Consider the following 15,829-nt stretch of genomic DNA (forward strand, 5'->3'; position numbering starts at 1 on the left):
GTTGATTTTTTTGGCTGATACAAGTTGAAATGCTGGCTTGTCAGTCAGTTGTAATAAAGATACATGATCTCTTAGAATAGAGATACATGATTCAATGAGATCGAGAATACAAAGCGACAAACGGAGAAGCAATTTGTCTTCGGGGGATACATATGGCCAATCGAACCGGTATCGTTTGTTTTCGTGATTAATCCTATTAGTTTTCGTTTTTTCATAATCATCCTTTCCGCTTGCTTGAAGCGAAAGTCCGTTTCAGAGAGTTTCCAGTAGATTTGGACATGTTTTTCTGATAGAAATAAAATTCTGAATGTTGACCCAAATATTTAAATATATAGTGAGGACTCTTAGAAAGTATACTAAAAGATTAATTGAACGTTTTAAATATATTCGGAAGATTCTGTAGTTGGTTTAACCAGAATAAAATATCAAAGAGGTCGAAATATTAAAAGGATTACTATTTTTTCATGCTAACGTGAATATCCTTTAATTCTAATAACTGTTATGCATTAGGAAGTAGCAATTTAAAGGTACTCGAGTCTTCTCTTTGATATATTGACATTATTTATCAAGAAATGAGACCTATGTTGAAACATGATTTATACGAATTACTTATTTATTATTCGTTTCCTGAAAAATTAATAAGGTCAATCGAACAGGATTTGGCTTGGTTTGACGAGAGGAAAATAAATGAAAAAACACATTCCTTTTTATCAAAATAAGGGAGGAGATATACGGACGCACGCCCACAGTACCGCGTGCGTATTCCCGCCCACATGACCTAGTGCGCATGAGTGAACAAACGAGCACTAGTGCATGGAGAGGGGTTATAACAAATTGTTTAAGCCGAAAGTACTTGACGATACGTATGGAAGAACGCAACGTGTACATGCATTTTCATTAAATCCCAATCGAAGTGTATTTCAACTACGTAATAAATTAACTCGTCCAAATACTTGTATTTCTGAAAAACCTCCGTTACTGATTATTTTTAATAACTTGACCTGGATATTCTGACAAACAATTTGGAACATTGAACAATATACTTCTTCCCCCTTTAAATTATGTTGAATAATTATTTAAGCTGTTGGTATAACGATGACACGATAGATGGACGTACCCTGAATGATAAACGCATGATTTAACAGTATTCCCGGGATAACAACACCATTTCAATAGAAAATTCCAGTGAGACACGGTATTCCCAATAAGTAGCGGTTCAATCACCGCCCAAATCACTTACTAACTCTGTGGTTCTCTCGAATAGGAAATACGTGAAAGAGAAGATGATGATATTAGGAAACAAAGAAATACGACAAGAGATTTTCTCCGAATACTTGTTTTTATTATCGTGCAATAACGGAAATGAATTCTAGGGTAACTTAAGCAACATATGTATGTTTACAAGATAAGAAGGTGCTATTTGAAGAGAGTGCTTTTAAGGAAAATGGAAGTAGATGTAACTTTCTACGAAAAAATTTTTTAACAACAGAATATTTTACAATACGAATTACATAGTACGAAAATTGTAATATCAGTAATACCAAATAATATCAGAATACTATTTTTAAGTTCAACTTGAACTTACGAAAGAAGAAACATTACAGATTTCGTATATGATATTACGATTAAATTGAAAGAAATTAATGTTGATAATTACAATATTTATTGTTTCTGATATTATTATTAAAATAATTTGAAATTATTAATACAAAAATTATTAATAATAACGAATTATATTATAAATAATTACAGTTTTACGTGAATATTGCAATTAAAGAAGAGAAACTTAATTGTCAATTTCATTAGAAGATTCCAAGTTTTATGAAATAATTTTATAAGTGCAAAAAGTTATTCAAGTGCAAAAAATAAAAATATATCTACAGTAGAGGGGAAAATAAAATAAACATATAGTTACAGGAGAGGGGAAATTTTTCATCCCCAAACTAGAAAATTAAAATCTCGGAAGCTTGGTCTTCTAACGAAACGACGTGGGATTAACTTAACCAGGAGAGGTCATTCCTCCCGTGATTTTCGATCCAGTAATACGCAAGTATGTGTCATACGCGAAATAATCCCTAGCCCTCATACGTCCGAACGACGAGCTTTATAAGCAATAAAAACGATTGAAACACCATTATCACTAGTCATTCTATTATTCCATCAATATACTTTAAATTCAGCAGTAGCCATTTGTATAAGATTTATTAAAAAATGTCATTTGTATATTATAGAAATTTCCGGATAATTACTCCAATTTGGGTTTCATTCCATTTGGAATATTTGTGATAAATTCACTTAGAACTAAAAATACTTTCTTCGGCTGCATATAATCTACGAAAATATTAATAAGTTATTATAAGATATATAGATATGATATAGATTTTATATTCCACATTACATTTTAGAATAAAAAATATATCTTATCTCTAAAATATCTTACCATTCAATAAATACAGCATTGATTGATTTTACATTTAAACATAAATGTAAAAAGGAAAATGTTTTCGTAAATTAATCTCGTTGATGGTCTGGCTTGATTTGAATTATCCATATAGGGCGTATCGTCGGATGTACGGAAGAACAGAAAGTGTCAATGCAAATGTGTTTCACTTTGGATGTGCAATGGTGGAGCGTAGTTGAACTTTTCGTATCTACTTTGGAATTGCAATTCAAATATAAGTGAATTCGGCTCCTTTGCAATACATTGAGACTATTGGAACTGCTTTCGTCTTCGGTTGGTTTAATATATCTCTGAAACAAAATAAGATTCGTAGATTAGTTAAGACTTACGGAAGCCATTCAATTGTTCATCAAATTGTATTATCTTTAAAAATAAATTTTGTTACATCCTTTTAAGCGATATAAAGTACTTTTTCCGAAAGGCAACAAACAACAATTTAGATATTATTGATCACGAATATCAGTTTCATTTCCATAACACAAAATTGAAATTTTATAATAAATCACGAACTAATCATTACTAACAAATGTACCTTATATTGATAGCTTAAACAAATGACTAGTAAGAATGAAGAAATTGCTTCAACCGCCTGAATTGCTTATATAACTGATCTCTGGGACGTATGAAGTATGCACGAACGAATATTTGTTGTAGCACACTCGCTCGCGTATTACTAGTTCGACAACCACCGAAGGAATGACCTGCAGTCTCATCGCCGTCCACGGAACGGCGGTATTTGTACCCCGCACCTCACCATGAGTTTCGTAACCGATCGAACACTATGGCGCTCTCTGCGCAGGTTTATTACACTTGATGTTGGTTAATCAATATAGCTAAAGAATCAAGATGGTCATACTTTACGAGAAAATGAATTTTTTTCGTTTCTTTTTTCCCCTCCTTCTTTTTACAATTTGATATTAGAAATTAATTACAGAATACTGAAAATTGGCTAATATGATTCTTCCTGTATTTGTCGTTAAAAATATTTATTTTTAAGTGTTAATTTCGAGCAAAGAATATTGTTTGACAATTTTTTTTGTAATATTACTTTCTGTTCTTTTTCTATTACTGAAGATAACAATCTCTTTTTCACACATCTGCCTTTTTTTATGACGCATTAGGAAAGAATATGGATTCATAGAATATCATTTGTCGCTTTTGTTTCCTAATATCAACTTCATCTCTTTAACGTATTTTAATTGGACGCCATTTACGTAAGAGAATCAAAATTTCCTATTACGCGATTGAACTACTCGGAAAGGCTTAATTGGATTTGGAAATGAATTTCTTGATGAATATTAATTTATCGACAGACAGATTTATTGATGGGTCGTCCGGCGTTGCACGTGGAACATGGATCAAAAAAACTTGAAATGCACCTGAGGGAGGTATACTTTGCAAAATGATGCAACACGTAGAGACGATCAATAGCTTCGCCGTTGTTCAGGATATTAGTTTTAGCCAGGGAACACTTTTAAATTATGCGTCGAATATTCACTGTACGTTTGCGTGACCATGTCAACGTTATACCAGTTTTAATAATTATTTAGTATAATTCATGAAAGAAGAAACGTTATAATCATTGTTCCATATTGGTTATCATAATATTCACAACACGGACTTAAATAATCTTCACAATATTTAATATACATCTTTAGTAATATAGGGATTTGGACCAATTAATTTGCTGCATAGCACGAATTCTCATGTTAATGAATGTTTCGAGGTATAATGATTTGCAGGTGCATAATACTTTCTCACATACTTATCGTCAAGTACTTTCATACTGAACCTATTGTTATTATCTCTCTCCAAAGACCTATGTTGAAATGTGATTTATACGAATTATCTATTTATTATCCGTTTTCAGGATAATTAATAATGTGAATTGAAATTCTAGAATTATTCTCTTATATAGTATCATATAAGAATGTATGTACTTAATATTAATTTTTCTTCATTTACTTTAAATTTATTTTTTAATCCTCTCCTGTTTAATAAATTAAAACCAAAATTTGTTTAAGAAAGAGGGACGAAACATTTATCTATAGCCGAGTTAACTCATATCAATACAAGGCAAATATATGAAAATATGAAATCGATATCGGATGGTACACTTTCCAGATACATCTTCCTCCGCTTTTTTTCTTAATATCTTCTTTTTTTTATATAAATTTTTGGTTTGATTACATTTTATCTTTTTATTTGCTTTATTATTTTATTTTAAATCATATGCCTGATAATTCACAAATAGATATAGATACTTTATCAATATGTGAACGAATATATAAATAAATGAGTAAGCAAATATTATTAGATTTTAGTACATAGTTATATATATATATATAGAACTGGTATATGAAAAAATAAAGAAGATTCCTTGCACGAACGTAACATATACAAGAAAAAATAAATAAGATTATCGCTACAGTAATTTTAAACAAAATGTAATGAACTTACGAAGGAGTATTGAAAATAGTTTTATTTCCGTCTGTTAATGAGTATGTCCTATAAGACTGGATATATAAAAGCCATTAGCCCTAACTAATGCATTGAGGTTGATATATCGGAATAAAAAAATTCAAATATGATTTATTTTATCGACTGGATGTTATTAACAATAATATAAATGATATAGATCTCAATATCGTAGGTTTTTTCTTATATTTTATTCTGGATCTTCTCCTTCTCGATCTCTCAAGAACTTCCTTAGTCGAATTGATATATAATAAACAGCATGTACTGCCATTGAAAAATGTAATAACTTCAAGTATCGAATCACCATGGTTTTTCTTCTCCACCATTTATTTTGGTTCCAACTATTTTTCATAAATTGATAAGATATGTCAACTCCCATAACTTTATCACTATGTTACCAATAATTTTGGATCGATCTTACCGTAAAGGGGATATTTCTTTTTGCTTTTATCTTTCTTTGTTCCTTTTGAATGTTCTTTTTCCATTTGATTCCTCTATTCTTCATTCTCCATACACTTATCTTTTCGATCATTTCACATTGTAAAAATCGAATTGTGTTAATCTTATTTCCGAGGGGGAAATTTTTTTCAGCATTCAATTAAACATATTTATTTATTTTCTTCGAAAACCTTATCAAGAACCATTCATAACCTTAATAAGAAAGTAGAACTCAAAATACTGTATTTAAAAGGAATGGCAATCTCATGCAAAAGTTGCTTTTCTACGATATTTATAAATTATATTTTGCGCAATACGGATCGGTTGATGGAATAACGATGAATAGAAAGAAGTATTACAGATCTTTACTATTCTCAGGGAAGTATAATATAAATGATTGTTATATGTAGGCTTATTGAGATATTTAACCATTCGAGTAAAATATTAGAAAAATACTAAGTAAATAAGAAATCTTATATTACTAGAAATATAATGATTTCGTTGCTATACTCGGTTATAGGTAAAGAGAAAGGAACGAATCCAGAAAGATAATATTTTCCGTGGAACTATTTAGTTGGGAACATAATATACGAAGTATGTGATATAACGAAGCATTATTGGATCATTCCTTGAAATTTTCCAGTGGGAAATAAATTTTTCGGAAAAAGTATTCCGCGGTATGGAAGAACTAAATTAGTCGTTATTCATAGATCAGCAAACTAATTAATACTGCTAAAGGGAATTTTGAATTACACTGATAATACAATGCTATTATCGAATTGTTTGCTTCGTTTGATGAGAGGAAAAAAAATGAAAAAATACCTTCCTTCTTATCCAAATAATAGAGGAGATACACGAACGCACGCTCACAGTACCGCGCACGTATTCCCGCCCACATGGCCTAATGCGCATGAGTGAACACAACAGCACTGGTGCATGGAGAGGGGTAATAATAAATCGTTTAAGCCGAAGGTACTTGACGATACGTATGGAAGAAGGTAATGTCTACATGCATTTACATTAAATTCCAATCGAAAGGTATTTCCGCCACGTAATAAATTAAATCGCCCAAATACTTTTATTTCTGATAGACGTCCAATACACATTATGTTTAATAAATGACGTGAATATTCTGACAAACAATATGGAATATTGAACCAAACATTTTTTCTCTTTTTAATTATGTTGAATAATAATATAAACTGACTGTATAACGATGACACGGTGAGATAAACGTGCACTGAATATTTAACGCATAATTTCTATCTACATATATATGATCTATATCCGAGACTCTACATTACAGATCTTATTACATAATTTCGTGTTTAATACTAGAATACACCGTTTTATAAGATATGATAGAAAGTTGTATAGCTTTTGATTATTATTTCACACTATATTTCACACTGTGCAATTCTTCTTCGATATGTTATTGTATAATATAGAACAGAAAAGAAAATACAATTCGAGTTACCGGATTTATGGTATGTTTAATTATACATTTTTACGATTTAATCGTATGATCGTATATAGAGCCGACCGTAGTGCAGCTCTTGCCTCATCCATGATGTTACACCGTGTTTGCTCTCCCTATTGACTCTAAAACTACCTATTGATGAGTCTAACATGTGGGTTGATTTTCTCGGCTGATATTAGTTGAATTGCTGGCTTTAATGTCAGTTAATCAATTAGAATACAGATACATGATTCAAGGAGAACGGGAGTACAAAGAGACAAATGGAGAATCTTCGAGATATACATATCGACAATCGAACCGGTATCGTATGTTTTCGTGAATAATCGTATTAGTTTTCTTTTTGTAATTATCATACTTTCCGCTTGCTTGAAGGGAAAGTCTGTTTCAGAGAGTTTGAAAGAGATTTTGATGTATTTTTCTGATAGAAATAAAATTCTGAATATAAACTCAAATATTGTCATAAATAGTTAGGAATCTTAAAAAGTATATTAAAAGATTAATTGAACGTTTTTAACATCTTCGGAAGATTCTGAAGTATGTTTAATAAAAATATAATATCAAAGAGATCGAAATTTTTTAAGGACCACTTTCTTTCTGTACCACCGTGTAAATCGTTTAATTCTAATAACTATGAAATATGCGGATAGAGCAATTTAAAGTTGCTCGAATATTCACTTCGATATATTAACATTGTCATTATTGGCATTATTTTCCAAGAAATTCGATATTAAATTCAATATTAAATGCATTGAAATGTGACTCATCTTTATCCTCACCTACGCCTTCTTCATCCCCTGTATCACCATTTTCTTCTCCATTTTCTTCAACATTGATTCGCAGAACTTCCTTTTTGGTATCCTTGTGAATCGCCCTGAGATTTTCTTTATCGTTCCCAATCACCCGAACGGCATCGAAATAAACATTATTACGGTACATATAATTTTCTAGCCAATTGCTGTCCAAATTAACATTAGTTCGATATTCAAAAGCACTGTCAACGTTGTTATAGATCCTTACTTTCCCTTCTCGACTGCGTTGAATCCTTCTGAGGAACAAGATGGAATCAAAGAGGATTCCGGAATGAAATCTTCTTTTCTACGAAGGAATATTTCTCCATTAGAGAAAACATTCCACTTTGACCCACGATCTGTGTGTACCGTTGGACGTCTCTTCGACGAACCTTCTGAATGCTATCGATTATATCCTCTTAACGAAGCAGCTTACCTTTGGATCCTTTGAAGGGAGATATTTCCTAGCCTCCTACCACCGTTCGAGCTTTATAAAACAATACTACATCGGAATCGAGAAGGTTCGTCGTCATGACCTTTAAAAATGTTGTCTTCCTATTTCTCTTTCTGGTTATTATCGATCACCTAACGAGCACGGTATAAAAGATGGTATTACGAGTAAGTTAGAGAGAAGAACGATGTTTCAAAAGGAAATGTCTTGCTATTGATTCCTGCACGATCATTTATGGTATTCTCTAGAAGCACTAGAAAAATTTTGAAAGACGTTGAGAATTTTAGACAATACAATATCTCCGATCTATCTGTAATTCAATGTGTGCTCTGCATGCATGAGATATATGGATATGTATTTTTTCCCCATTTTTTAAAATTGGGCCTATAATGTGAAGTTTCCTGTCACTGTCAATGAACTGTAATGAACAATTGAAAATTTCAAAGGACGACTAGAAACTTCTAATCCTGATCACTTCGTCGATTATTCAAATTTTTATTATGGAAATAAGAAATCGAAAAAAATATTGTTTGCATAAATAACATCTTTGGCCGACGTTTGACAGATGGAAATAAAAAAATTTGGGTAATAACGCTCACAAGATATTTTTGTTATGAGAAAATTTCAACGATAAAATTAATTCCTTTTCATTTAATATTAACGCGTGATACGCCGTCATGAATTAATCGAAGCAGAAGCGTTTATCACAATATGCAGTTCTGTAATGTGGACCATTAGATATGGGAGTCAATAGGAAATGGGAACAGTCAGTCGAATTGAAAGAGATTGGTCTACAAATCTGTTTCCCCGCCATCACACCATCCAAACCGTGACGGATCGTTCGATCGGGGAATAAGGAGTTTTGATTGACTGGCCTAAACCGCATTCCAAGTATAACGCCAAAAGGAACATAAATATAACCAATGTTTTTTTGTAAATCTATATTCTTTTTCACTATGTAATAAAGAAAGAGAGAAGCTTGTAAACTTAAATAATACGAAGAAAACAGAAGGTAATATTACGAAACAAATTTTCAAACAATATTTCTTGCTGGATATTAATATGTATTTTTAAATATTTTAAACGATAAAACTGGTAAAAATATTAATAGTCGATTATCAAAATTCTTTAGTTAATTTCTAATAGTAAATTGTAAAAAACAGAAGGTGTGAAAAAAAGAAAAGACCAGAAACAAAAAAAGGAACATAATTTGTCCAGTTAATGGAAGTATAATCGAGAAATTTTGCTTACTTACTTCCGACCCACGACATTTCGGCTCTTTCTATCACATAATACGTGGTATTGACTAACTGCATAGAATATAATAACTCCTTCCACCGAGCCACGCCTCAGAAATTAGCTAGTCACCCGATGTGGCGATATGCGGAAGAAATTCTCCTGCAGAAGTCATCCTCTCAATAATTTTTGAAGGAGTAATACGCAAGTAAGTGATAAAATTATCGCATATATATTTCTTACGTTTCAAAAGAAACTTACAAGCAGTTCAAACAGAACTAACAATTTCTTCATTCTCCCTAGTCTTTTGTTCGTTATCGATATAAAGTAAATTTACCAGTAGTCATTAGAATATAATTTATTATAAAATTTCATTTCTATTGTGGTAATCAAACTTATTTTCGTAATCAATGTCATCCTAAGTATTATTTTGTTGCTTTTCGGAGAGGATACTTTATCTATATTAAATGGGCGTAACCCGATTTGCCTTTGATGACTGCATAATTTAAATGAACAATTGAACGTCTATCGTAAGTCTTAACTAATTTACGAAATTTAAATTATGTCACAGATATACAAGACTAAACGAAGGCAAAAGCAATTCCAATTGCTAGGAAGTATTGCAGAGGATCAGAATTGAACGATATCTGCATTCTTATTACGTCCAAAGAAGATATATGGATTTGAACTAAGCTCAATGTGATCATTAAACATTTGACATCCGAAATGAAACGCTTTTCCATTGGTACTTCCTGTTTTTCCTCAAATCCGACGATTCGTTCTACTTGGATAGTAGAAATGTCAGAAAGTCAACGAGCTTAGGAAATGGAAACGTTTACCTCCTCACTCTTATATTTCAATGGTAAATCAATCAGTGCTGTCCTTATCGAATGTTGAGATATTTTAGAGATAATATATAAACTTTTTATTTTAAATTGTAATACGGAAAATAAAATCTGTATCATAGGTATATTTTAGAATAATTTATTGAATTTTTACAGAGATTTTATCATGGCGACTAGAATATTTCTGTTGATGAGCATTATTGAAGCATATTGAAGCAGAAGCGTGTTTCAAGAGGCAGTTGAAAATTCTAACAAAGGAAGGAACATCGTTAGCTATTGTCCATGTATGCATTATGTGATTGTGAATACCTAGGAAGAGGAAGAAGAAGAAAGGACATATGTGCTTGACGACGAAGTTCCAAAAGATCAATATGGTAATGTTTTATAAAGCTTGGAACAAGAGTACGAGGAAATGGGAGGGATTTATCTTTTTCAAAGCATCTAACTGTGAGCGGCTTTAGCTGGAGGGTATAAGCGATTGTGTTCAACAAGCTTTGTCGAAGAGCCGTCCGACGTTCCATGCGAGGTAAGGGTCAAAGGGGAATTAAAATTAAACTGAGGGAGGTTTATAATACAAAATAATTGAACAGACAGGGACGATCAAAAGATTCATCTTTTTTCAAAGTAATCCCATTAGCAGGGGAATACTTTTAAATTAAACGTGAAATAGAAAGTCCACGTCACGTCATTGTTATTCCATCGATTTAAATTAAGTAACCATTCGAAATAATTAAATGGGAGAAGTATTGAATTCTATATTTCAAACTGTTTGCCGTAACATTCGCAATATATACATAAAAAATATTCGTAATATTTAATTAGCGTTTTTCTTAAATATTGAAATTTGGACGAAATAATTTGGTGCGTTGCGCTAATTACCCATTTAGTATATTATGAAAGGAATTTCGTTATAGTGGATGTCCGTAATACGTTCTCCCATATTTATCGTCAAGTACCTTCGTTTAAACCTTTCTCCATTATCTCTCTCCATGTACGTGTGCTCTGGTGCGCGTCTATCCGCGTAAGATCGAGTGGCTGGCATTGAGTGTGCGTGTGTACGTAGAACTCCTGTCTTATTTTGACAATAAGGAGAGTATTTTTTCATTTATTTTCCTGTCATCAGACCAAGCGAACAATAGGAGATTGGCTGTATTATTCAGTTGCCTATTTAGCTTCATTGTTTGATAGCACGCTTGCTTGAATATGGCAATAGCCTATATTCTTAGGAACCAATTGATTTGGAACATGATATACGAAATATTAGGTAATTAGAAGTATAATGGGATTATTGTTTTGCATTCTCCAATAGGGAGTAACTTTCTAGAACAATTTACCCGTTCATATGGAAGAATCATATCAGCCGTGGTATATCGATCCGCAAAAGACAAATTAAATCATACAGCTAAATAGATAATTGAATTATACCGCTAATCGTGTTATCGCATTGTCTGCTTGGTTTGATGAGGGGAGAACTAATGAAAAAATACTATCCTTGTTTTCAAAATAAGAGACGAGATGTACGCAACAGGCACACTCATTACCGTCCACTTGACTGGAGCACGTAAACGCGCATGTGCACGGAGAGAGGTAGTAATAAATCGTTCAATATGATGGTGCTGGACGAAAGGTAGGAGAGAAGGTAATCCTCAAAGAGCAAATCGTTAAATGCCGATCGATACCCGTTAACAAGGAAATTTGTAGACAAGGAGGATCAGATAGTTTTGCAAAAAAAATCACCATTTTGCCCATTATAATTTTCTATGATGTCTGCGATAAATGTTGAATCAATTCTTTTCCAACATTATCATCCCTAGCATTAGGTGTGAGGTCTTTCCGTTTTATTATTACATGACATCAGTATTACTGCTGTCGTTTTATATTTTTTATATTTTTTTCCCGATTAATATATTTTTTTTTCTAACATTTCTGTATTAATATTTGTCTTGAATCCAAAGTTCTCCTGCGATATTACTTATGACACGAAACTAACTCGTGTTTGGAAATTTTGCCATTCTCTTAATGAAAAAGAAATGAGTAATTAAAAGCGTTGGTAGTCTCAAATTGTATATTACGATATCACGAAACGATATGTACCAAAAGAGTATTACGTCTCTGATTTTCTGGCTTATTTGTCTAGGGAGCAATCTGTTTCACTAGAAGTTTCGATACGAAACGAGTACAGCTTCGCAAATCTCTCCTGTGTTTCATGATTGCTTGTTCACTCCATCAAATATCGCTGCATCGTACGAGGCGTACTCGCGTACCATTGCAGACAAGTCCTTATCACTCTCTTTAAGTGGTTTAGAAAAGCTCTCAGACTGTTGTGAACGAAGTTCTTCTTCGTAAAATCGACTGATATACTTTTTATATAACTTGTTTATTTGACCATTTCTTTATTGACTAACTCAGTGGTTCTCTCGGTGGGGAAACACGGGAAAGAGGGGAAGGTAATATTAGGAAACCATAAATGTAACGAGACATAGAGTATAATATTTACATAAAGATACAAATATAATTACGTAACTATAGGAGAGGGGAAATATTTATCCCCATGCGTTCTAGTTAGAGAATTAGAATCTAGGAAGCTTGGTCTTCTATCGTTATGACGTGACCAATTTAACTAGGGTAAGTCATTCCTTCCGTGATTTTCGACCCAGTAATACGCAAGTGTGTCTCATACCCGAAATAATCCCTAGTTGTCATACGTACCAAAGAACAGCTTTACAAATAATACAAACGGTTTAAACACGATTAGATTCAGTAGAAAATTTCATTTCTATATCATAGAAATGAAATTGATTCTCTTGATTCATAGCATTTTAATTATTATTTTGTTGGGTTTAGGAATAGTTGCTGTAGCATTTAAAAGGCCTCATCTTATTTATTTTCGGTAGTTATACGATTGAAATAAATCAAATTACAGCGAAAGTATTGTGATATGTATTATGAAGTTAAGGTACTCATTAAGCACACATAGTATGTGTATATAAATGTAGTATTACAGCTAACTGAGATAAATTTCCATATAATCCTTATATAAGGAGTGTATACTGCCATGTATTTGTATTTATAAGAAAATGTTCGTTCTTTACTTCGATATATTACGGTAAACTTAAATTCGAAAAAAATTTAATCCAATGTACATTTTCTTCGAAGCATAATTTCTTATTTACGGTAAGAAAATTAACTACTTTCGTTTCCGTTTAAAGTTCTTCGACATGTATCTACTTAGCGAGATTGTAATCCAATCTCTTTTCCAATAAATAAACATTTAATCTATTAAATATAACTAGTAAGTATAAGGTAGACTTACGAAAGAAGTAACAGTGCGAATTTCCTATATGAATTTCCGATTAATTTCATAGGAATTAGTCTTAATAATTACAATAATTATTATTATAATAGTTAACTATATTATAAATAATTACAGTTTTATATGATTATTTCAATTAAAAGATAGACGAATTATTGTAAGATTCTCATTAGGAAATTCCAAGATATATTACACAGATAATTTCGCGTGAACGATAGATATATATATATATAGAGTATATATATATAATTACATAACTATAGGAGAGGGGAAATTATTTATCCCCATGCGTTCTAGTTAGGGAATTAGATTCTAGGAAGCTTGGTCTTCTATCGTTATGACGTGACCAATTTAACTAGGGTAAGTCATTCCTTCCGTGATTTTCGACCCAGTAATACGCAAGTGTGTCTCATACGATAAATAATCCCTAGCTATCATACGTGCCAAACAACAGCTTTACAAATAATAGAAACGATTGAAACATCTTTATCACTAATCATTCTATTATTCCATTAATATTCTTTAAATTTAGCACTATATTTGTATAAGATTTATTAGAAAATACCATTTCCATATTATAGAAGTTACCGGATAATTACTCCAATTTGGGATTCATACCATTTAGAATATTTGAGATAAATTCACTTATAAATAATAATACTTTCTTCGGCTGCATATAATCTACGAAAATATTCAATAAATTATTATAAAATAAATAGATATGATATAGATTTTACATTCCACATTACATTTTAGAATAAAAAATTTATCTTACCTCTAAAATATCTTACCATTAAATAAACACAGCATTGATTGATTTTCCATTTAAACATAAATGTAAAAAGGAAAATGTTTCCATATATTAATCTCGTTGATGGTCTGGCATTTGTACTATCCATGTAAGACGTATCGTCGGATGTACGGAGGAACAGAAAGTGTCAACGGAAATGTGTTTCACTTTGGATGTGCAATGTTTTATTATCTGGTGGAGCGTTGTTCTTCTTTGGAATTACAATTCAAATATAAGTCAGTTCGGCTCCTTTGCAATACATCCAAGCTATTGGAACTGCTTTCGTCTTCGGTTAGTTTAGTATATTTCTGAAACAATATAAAATTCGTAGATTATTTAAGACTTACGGCAGCCATTCAATTGTTCATCTAATTGCATATAATTGCAATAGTTCATCTAACTCAAAAATAAATTTTGCTACATCCTTTTAAGCGATATAAAGTACCTTTTCCATAATGCAGCAAACAATAGTTTAGATAGTATTGATCACGAAAATCACTTTCATTTCCATAAGGTATACTTGAAATTTTATAATAAATCACAAACTCATGACTACTAACAAATTTACGTTACATTGATAGTATAAGCAAATGACCAGTAAGAATGAAGAAATTGTTTCCACCGCCTGAATTACTTGTATAACGGATCTCTGAAACGTATGAAGTATGCACGAACGAATATTTGTAGTACCACACTCGCTCGCGTATTACTGGTTCGACAACCACCGAAGGAATGACCTGCAACTTCATCCCCGTCCGCCGAACGGCGGTATTTATACCTCGCACATCGCTTTGGGTTGTTAGTCAAACAACCACGAGGGCGCCCTCTGCACAGGGTTGTTACACTTGGCGTAGATTAATCAATATTTCGAAAGAAACAAGATGGTCCTAAGCTACGAGGAAATGAATTTCTCTAATGATCTCTATTAATTGGATGTATCATTATCCCTTTTCTCCTATGCTTTTCTGTCGTTTCTTTTTTTCCCTCTTTCTCTGTACAATTTGAAATTAGAAATTAATTAAAGAATTCTGAAAATTGCCAAATATGTTTCTTCCTGTTTTGGTCGTTAAGAATATGTATCAATAAGAATTAATTTGCTGCAAAGAACATTGTTTGACGGTTTTTCTTGTAAAATTATTTTCTGTTCTTTTTCTATTACTTAAGATAACAATCTCTTTTTTACACATCTGTCTTTTTTTATAACGCATTAGTAAAGAATATGGATTCATATAAAATCATTTGTCACTTTTTTTCTCCTAATATCATCTTTATCTCTTTTATGTATTTTATTTGGACACCATTTACGTAAGTCAATCAAAATTTCCTATTACGCGATCCAACGACTCGGAAAGGCTTATTTGAATATGGATTGGGGAGAAATGAATTTCTCGATGAATATACATTTATCGACGGATAGATTTATTGAAGGGTCGTCCGACGTTGCACGCGGAACATTGATCAAAGAGATTTGAAATGAACATGAGGGAGGAATATTTTGCAAAATATTTCAACGCGTAGGGACGATCAAAAGCTTCACCGTATTTCGGTG

General features: G+C 31.9%; 1 long non-coding RNA gene across 23 annotated transcripts in view; it reads right to left on the reverse strand.

Moving 5' to 3' along the window:
* Positions 1 to 15,829, reverse strand: part of LOC127070111 (uncharacterized) — a 51,486-nt gene that overhangs the window by 12,735 nt on the left and 22,922 nt on the right. For 14 of the 23 annotated variants that reach the window (XR_007784127.1, XR_007784129.1, XR_007784132.1 and 11 more), the window contains 2 exons: positions 14,266 to 14,588; positions 12,648 to 14,171 (listed from right to left, as the gene is read on the reverse strand). This is a non-coding gene — a long non-coding RNA (uncharacterized LOC127070111). Of the gene's footprint in view, positions 1 to 1,320; positions 2,332 to 2,440; positions 2,752 to 12,647; positions 14,172 to 14,265; positions 14,589 to 15,829 lie in introns of those variants that run through there. The other 9 variants (XR_007784146.1, XR_007784147.1, XR_007784137.1 and 6 more) reach the window with 7 other exon arrangements.

The sequence above is a fragment of the Vespula vulgaris genome, chromosome 17, assembly GCF_905475345.1.
Source record: "Vespula vulgaris chromosome 17, iyVesVulg1.1, whole genome shotgun sequence".
Taxonomy (NCBI): domain Eukaryota; kingdom Metazoa; phylum Arthropoda; class Insecta; order Hymenoptera; family Vespidae; genus Vespula; species Vespula vulgaris.